Source organism: Mchenga conophoros, linkage group LG1 (genome assembly GCF_057382185.1).
Source record: "Mchenga conophoros isolate Kocher_MC1m ecotype Shallow Benthic linkage group LG1, M_conophoros_male_GT1.1, whole genome shotgun sequence".
Classification (NCBI taxonomy): Eukaryota; Metazoa; Chordata; class Actinopteri; order Cichliformes; family Cichlidae; genus Mchenga; species Mchenga conophoros.
In genome coordinates this window covers 33,165,084-33,173,459 of record NC_140526.1, presented here as the reverse complement: position 1 = coordinate 33,173,459, position 8,376 = coordinate 33,165,084, and the positions used below count along the sequence as shown (strand labels likewise).

The window sequence follows — 8,376 nt, the reverse complement described above, 5'->3', positions numbered from 1 at the left end:
GTACATTTCACGTTTTGGAGAAGCAAAGCTTTTTCTTTTAACTGCTATCTACGCTGTGCATTATTGGCTCCAAGGCTCCAACTCCTCGTTGCTGCTTCCAGTCAGGAAAAGGAAAAAAAAATCCCCATTTTGTAAAATGCTTCCATTCTAGTCACATGGTCACATGAAGAACTTTCAAACCCAAAAGCTTCATCTGTCTCTGTATATTTCATGATCAATATAGACTTGCGTGAACAACATCTTGCATTGTTACATGATGATCTCTATAATAATCTCTATTCAGCATTATACAGACTTATGTTGTATGGTACAATACTTTCCCAAAGGCACCAACTTTGCAAGCACAAGATAAACGTGTTAAGAGTTAGGACACAGTTGGCATCAGGTGAGATAGAACATTGGTAGTGCAAAAAAAAGACCAGAGATGTATGAAAATGTAAATCATAAACATTCTGTCCTGCAGACAGACCTGCAGCTGCCCCAGCATTATGTTGAAGGGATAATCGTGGTTGTTAATAAGTTGAGATCTTGAGATTCAGTCATGTTTTGGTATTTTTTACAGTCTTTCTTGCTAACTAGATAAGCTACATTTGGCAGTATTTGTACAAAAAAACGCACAATTACGAAAGAGCTTCTAATGCACCTTTACTGTTGCAATAAAGTAAAGTATTCAAGTGCTCTCCAATCTAGTGGAAAAACTTTCCAGAGTAGATTGGACACGTTAAGACAATACTCCCCCTCAATCAAGGACTAAATGTTCAATTGAATTTCCAGTACCAGGCAGGTAATTGAAAACGCAATAAAGTCAGTCCTGGCAGAGCCAGCTGGGCGTCTGGCTTTGAATCTTAATGCCTCTTTGCAAGTTCTGTCACGACTTCAAGCCTCTAACCATCTCTTCTAACTTCCTGAGATGTGGGTCAGACTCTACAGGCCATCTGGTTTGGTGCTGTCACACAAAATCTCAAAAGCATCTGCTGCAGCTGCTGATGAGACATTTCTACTCATCTGAAGAAGTGAGCTTCCTGGATTTGAAAGTGAAGTAGATCCACTGTCAACATCCCTTAGTGTGTTGGTAATTGAAACTGAGTGCTAATAGACCCTTGGGCAAATTGGAAATACACTTCAGCAGTTAAAAGTATAGAGAAGTAACTCAGATAAGATGCCTTGGAGACACTTGTGCACATGCTGGAACATCCAGATACATGCTTATTTCCATCTGAAAGACTTGTCAATTATTTAATTCTGTCCCATGTCAAAGTTCACATGTATGTGCTGTTGCTAACATCAGTATATTTAAATAATAAAAACAAACATAAGTCACACCTTTTTCAGTCTCCTTAAGAAGATCTACTTAAGCACCTTAACACGCATCAGAGTAATTTGAATGACAAATTTATTCTCCTGTGTCTTCCTAACTCTGGAAGCTTTTATAATATGTGGATGTCATTATGGTTAGGTTAAGCCAGGTTAAAATCTGGCTTCAGCTCTGCTCTCTTTTCATTTTGCATTATTTTTATCTTAATGATGATGCATTTGAAAAACATGTAACAATACAAACTGTAACTGAAACATTGTATGTTAAATAGTAAATAATAATATCATAACATATGTATGGCACAGGATACTTACCCCTCAATAGCAGATTCCTGAAAAAACAGGGGATGTATAGAGCTCCTATAGAGCAGTTCACCACAATAGTACTGCTGGGTGTACTAATCTGATCTGTTGAAAACAGTGCACAGTCTCAGCTTGCTGGAAGGGACCAGACCTCTAGCCAGGGAAAGGGGTGACATAAGCAGTGCATGAGAAAGTATAAATATGGGAAAGATGGGTTAGGCTAAAAGATGCTAGGCTAAAAACAATCTAACAGGCTGAATTGCCTGTAGACTCTGGTGTCCATTGTCTGCTCCCTGGGAAGTAAATTAGGCTAAGAGACAGAGTTACTTCATTCAGCATCAGAAATCAACAGAAAAGTATCCATGTGCTTTAGGGATTATCTGGGTGATTTGTTGAAATGATGAAAGAACATGATGCAAGTTTGTTTTTGTTCATCGCAGCTAAAGTAGTGGAATTAAAGGTTGTTAACGTTTTCACAGCGTAGTTTATAAAATGACTGAGTTTATACACAGTTGCTTTCACAATTATTAAAGTGTGTGTAAAGACTATTTTAAAACATAGTCCTCCATGTCCCCCAAGAGAAAGGCACTAGGGTATATACCGGTACGAAATTATATTACACACGCATATAAAATTCTCCTCTCTCCCCTGCGGGTGGTCTATCCTTCAAGCTCGGGTCCTCTACCAGAGGCCTGGGATCTTGAGGGTCCTGCGCAGTATCTTAGCTGTTCCTAAGACTGCACTCTTCCTATCACGGAGGTCTTCTTCTTCTTCTTGTCTACTTCCACTATGTCTGGTTGGTTAGTCACCACCATCTTGTCCATCTGCATCTAGAAGTCCTACAGGATCTTAGCTCGGCCATTCTCCACAACTCTAAGGGCATCTCCCATTTTGACCTTGGGATTTTCAGGCTGATGTTTCTGTATACTACTATGGCGTTCCACGTATGCCTTGCCTGCTAGCATCTTGTACCCTGCTGTTATGTGCTGGATTGTCTCAGGGGCATCTTTACACAGCCTGCACCTGGGGTCTTGCCTGATGTGATAGACCCCAGCTTGTGCTCAGACCATGTTCCTGTGCTGACACGATTAGTGCCTCTGTGCTGTCTTTCAGTCCAGCTTTGTCCAGCCACTGGCAACACTTCTGGATGTCATCTGCTGGTGGTACATATAGATTTACTCTATGTTTTGCTTCTTGTAATAGAAATTCCTGAAATATAACAATCCATAAATGATTTGATGTTGAAACATTTTACACCAGCAGCTGTATAAGCCCATTGTGTTCGTTTTCCCCAACACACTTGCACTTATTTTTTCTATGGCAGCTGTTGAACCAGGACGTGATATCTGCTTCTAATAGGCTTAAGTGTAAATTGGATAATGTCAAGCTGTAAATGTATGACATTCCATACTTGTTATCTTGCCATCTTTATTTGTACGGAGGGGGAACCATTTGCTTCTGTTTGTTCTTTAACAAGTCCACCGATTGATCACCTTCATCTGTGCTTTGTCTGACTTTTTGTTTTATTATAAACCCAGTGTTAATTACCAGACAGAACTGACAAATTCAACAGTCCCCACACATATATAATAAAATGTTGCTTTTTCTCCACTCTTGCCCACTTCTAGGCTCTTTCAACACTCAAAAATGTTTCTAAAAACATCAAAATCAAAAAATCAAATTGTCCAATTGTACATACATTTAGTGTCAAGTGTGTATAATTATGTTTTCTCTGCAAATGACATTTGTTACTTTCTTTTCACAGTGACATTTACAATTCCCATATTTTCTAGGACATGATTTAATTTATACCTCTTCAAAGAAATGTTGCTTTGAGCTGAATGAGACCTCAAAAAAACCTCAACAGTTCCAGCTGCACATACTGTGCAATGCTGCCCAAAACAAACATCCATAATAAATAAATACATAATAAAACTAAATTGTAAGGAGGAAAAAAAGAAAAAGAAAGACAACAGCACTATCAATTTTATTATAAGTATGTTAGAACATTACAATAACATGTTTCCTACTGGTATCATGAATATTTATTGCACCATTTTGTAAACCATGTAGTCAATTTAATGAAGCGAAATTATTCTAAGTGTTGTTTCTTGGTGGGGGGTTTTCTAAGTGCACCACTGAAACATGACTTGAATTAATCTTAAGTACTGGAGAAAGTAGCATCCCAAGGGTACCAGCTTGAAAACTGTGCACTTATTGTAATGTATTAAAAGGAAAACACATTTATTTTTCTCTTTGTCTGAATTTAACGAAGCACCACCATCCTAAAACAGAGTTGTCTCATTCTACCCTGGCCTCACATCCCAGTGGAATTCTAAGGTAATTATGATGTTTAGTGTATCATCTCTTTTTAAATGGTTACTCACATTGTCATCAATTATAGAGTGACCATAAAAAACACAATTTTCCTTTCACGCAGAGAAAAGATTAATTTAAAAACTGGCTTGGTAAACAAAGTGACTGTGGCAGACATGAGCGAGATAAAATCATTATTGTGCATTATATGCCAGTTATTTAAAATATGAAAAAAGTAATTACCCCAAAATAAATAAAGTGGTAGAAATCTGATGAGTTCATAATTTTTAAATGCTTTTACTTTGATTGATAGATAAAAGGATTTATTTCAAACATGTAAAAGAATAAAGTGTACTTCATAGTTGGCAAACAAAACAAAACAAAACAATGTGATACCCAATAACCACGAAAATCTCTAGGAACAGTGAAAATGCCTTGAGCAACTTCCCATTCCTTTATTTTTTGCTTCCAAGAAGTTGGACTTTCTGGTAATTTTAAAGTCATCTCGAGCAATATTTCTCCAGGCTTTATAAATGTCTAACATTTTTCTTCTTTAGACACTGGCTGCTTTTTCACTCATTTTCAGTCCAGTATTTGTACCGATCATTTTCAGTAGAATGTTTTTTGTTGTTTGTTACACCACTTAACATTGACCAATGACTCCATCTCACCTCTCTGCGTAGCAGCAGATACATCTAACCTTTCAGTTGATGAATCTACTGGTTGCTAAAACATCATTGGACTTGGTCTCAGTGAAAGACTGACTGTCAAGAACGCATTCTTCAGGAAAGGAAACAAAGCAAACAAGGTCATGGTACATGACAGCATATGTAAATTTTCAGCTTTCACAGTATATTACTGCATCCAGATAACCTCGCCGACTTCTACTCCAGAGTCCAATATAGCAGGGGTTAGAGATTACTTGACTATTGGCTGCTTTGAGCTAGGGTCCTTCCAAGCTAGCCTGGGTCTCATGCTTATCCTAATGACCTGTATCCAGCAATCTCAGCTACCTGCGCTGATGACACCTTGATCTCTGGAAATTATTCCATAAACATTTCTGCACAGCAAATTCAAAAGTGTTAAATGTTTTGGTGTTAATAGTCTTCTTGCAAAAGTAGAGTTAATTTTACTCTAAGCAGAGTCACATTCTTTTAATGTAACTCTGAGGTGTAAAATGATAGTAGTTAAAATCGAGTGTTAAAAATGAGTGTTTCTCTGTCAAATCTGGAGGGGTTACAATGGAAACATTAACTCTTGACCTCTTAACTCTGAACTCCTACAGGGGCTATGACACTAATAGAGTAAATTCACAGACTCCGCCCCCAGCACCATAGGCTCCAATCGAAGCTGAAGTGAAGCCGTTTCAGAACATTTTGCTCTACATATTTGAGTTGTTTGCCATGCTTGGTAAGTCATTATTTCAAAGATTGTTTCAATTATTATTATGAGCTTTTACTTCTGTGGCTCTTTGGAGTTGAGACAAAGCTGTGTGAAAGGCATTAGCCATGTTGCTCGGTGATAGCATATTCTGTTTTAGCTAAAGGTATTGTTTGCGGGCAAATACCACAGCCTTGAAAAAAAGCTTGCATGTGAATTTTCAGTCAAACGTTTGGTCAAATACACCTAAAACAATGTCTAGAATGTGAAATGTTGGTATAATGGTGCTACTTGAAGCCTGAAAACGATCGCCCATAAAAAAAGCGAGCGAACAGCAGTAGCTGACGTCCTGACTGGATTCTACGTTAGCATAGATCCCTCCAGAGTTTTGTGCACACGGTTTAGGTAAAAATTAAAAAGGTTGAGGTTTTACATTTAGTTCAGTATTACCTGTTGCCTGTGTCCTTGTCTTTTGGGAAAATACTTTACACAAGTAATGGCTCAAAGAGGATTCCTTTTTTTTTTTTTTTATACTGTGCTGCAATTGTTTACTGGATTATTTGTGCCATTAATTAGTGTCAACGAATTTTTATTCGATCTCCGCACAGGATATGCTTGTGAAGATGGAATATGGGGGAGAGCAGAAGTGCGTTGAAGTTCCACAAAGTGATGAATGAAGGACATGCATATTGTATTGAAGAAATAAGTGATGAGAACGCTGTTATTTGCATTTACCATGTCAGACCTTTTGATAAACAAAATTCTAATGAAAGTGAGAACATGTACACTGTTACATCTTTCAGAAAATGTTTTGAAATTGTGGTGCGCAGTTCAGAATAAATGTTTTTCAAAAACCATTGCGTCTTTTTAGTAAATGTTTATTTCCAAAAGAAATTTCTAGAAGTTCAGAACAGTAAAATTCCCGCTTTTTTAGAATGAATTAGAAGATAACTCTTACGTAGTTAAACTAAAATACTCTTTGAGAGTTAATATATAAACTCTTAACACCAAGTGTTAAATTATCAACTCCAGACAGATTTGGTGTTTAACACTAAATCAGAGTTAACGTACCAACTCTCCAAAAAGAGTTAAATTAACACTCTCTGGTGTGGACCCATATAGACACTTTAATAGTGTTGAAATCAAATCCGACAGTGTTAATTTGGACATGCTGGATTTGCTGTGTGTGTTTTTAGAACTCATCCTTACAACAACACCCCAGCATTTTCTCCTTCCAACCCTGATATTTCACATAGCCCCTCAGCCCTTTAAATGTTTGGCAGCCATGAGCACCAGGATACATAACCATCATCAGCCGACCCCCTCAGGTACCACCTGGTGCTCTCAACCATGTTCCTTCCAACAACAGCAGTTTTTTAAGGTACATACAAATGTGAGTTAGACTGTAAAAATAGCAAATTCTTTTCAACAGGTGGAGACTAGCTAAAAAGAAGGGTGGCAAACTAAGGGTATCACAAATTAGCAAGTAAAAATAAATACACACCTAAATAATTCCACAATGCTACATCACAGTTTCAAGCAACAGCCACAATTCCCAGTAAACTAAAGTGTAAGACACTGGAAACAGTCTGCTGTAGTGCAGAGTCTCAAAACACTTTTCACATAAGCTTGTATTTGCATAATGTAACCAACCCATCCTGAATAGTAGTTTTTTTTATTAGCTAATCTGGCTTAAAGTATTTGTACAAAGAAAAGGAAAACACGAAATAGTGAATCCCACTCGTAGAAGTGAAGAAGCAGACAGACATTTCTTATACACATATTAAATGCAGTAAACATCAAGCTTATTGTCATCCGCCCCAAACAAAGATGAGGATAGCAAAATATAAAATGTCTCAATGTGCCAATGATTCATATAAATTAGACAAGCTTGGACACAAATAGTAGTCACCTTTCTCACTCCGTATGTATTAATAGACCTCTCTGCATTGAATCATATCTGTTATTAACCTCTCTCTCTTCCACAGCTTCCTTCTCTCACCCCAACCGGTCGCAGCAGATGGCCGCCCCTCTCTGAGCCTGGTTCTGCCGGAGGTTTCTTCCTGTTAAAAGGGAGTTTTTCCTTCCCACTGTCGCCAAAGTGCTTGCTCATAGGGGGTCATATAATTGTTGGGTTTTTCTCTGTATCTATGAAGCGCCTTGAAGCGACTGTTGTTGTGATTTGGTGCTATATAAATAAAATTGAATTGAATTGAATAGACAATGTACAAACAGGTAATATTTGGCTTATAAAGGAATATGAAGCTTATAACTAGAAGGGGATAAGGTGGTGAAATTTTTGCAGTTGTAGCGGTAATGATTGTTTGATAGCACCGCACAGCAAAATGACTTTCTTTAACCCCTCTGCAAGGTGAGGTAGAACTTTTTGCAAATTTTAATGTGCTGGCAGGAGGCTTTGTGTTGAGTAAAACAGAAAGAGGCAATTTGATTTCACCAACTGGGGGAGTGGTAGGGTCAAAGTTCAACCAGCAAAGATGGAAAGCAAGCACTCCTTTGGAAAAACTCAATTTACTGAGCTGCCACTCAGTAATTTGGTCTCAAATTACGAGTTGGGATAAAAGAACGAGAAGCTATTGTAAGGGTTAAACAAACAACACAAGGATGCAAGAAGGGAGCCAAGAGGAAAATGTGAGCATGAGTTGTAATTGCTCTTTGAATGGTTATTTATTTTGATAAAGGCTAACTATGCATGTTTTACTACAGGCATTTTTGTTCTTTGACTATGACAATAGGCTGTGGGCTGTCTTTAAACGTGTAAATAAGTAGTGGGTATACAGTAGAAGAAATGGCTGGTGACTTGGCCGGTTTATGAAATACATGCATAAATTGTATATATACTACATTTTATATATATATATTTACAGCCAACCAAGTGCATTTGTACACTTGTGTTTTTGGAAGTTTAACCACTTTGGACAACATCAAGAAGTTATCCTTCTATACACAAATAATAACTTAAACAAATCTAGTAGCAATCATGAACAAACTGTTCTGTCTTTATTTATTCTCTGCTTTCTCGTCATTTTATTTTATTTTTTGCCT

General features: G+C 37.5%; 1 long non-coding RNA gene across 1 annotated transcript; it reads left to right on the top strand.

The window, feature by feature from the left end:
• Positions 1-5,237: 5,237 nt before the first annotated feature.
• Positions 5,238-5,983, top strand: LOC146583665 (uncharacterized). Its single transcript, XR_014893172.1, has 2 exons — positions 5,238-5,343; positions 5,922-5,983. It is a non-coding gene; the product is annotated as an uncharacterized LOC146583665 (long non-coding RNA).
• The last annotated feature ends 2,393 nt before the right edge of the window (positions 5,984-8,376 follow it).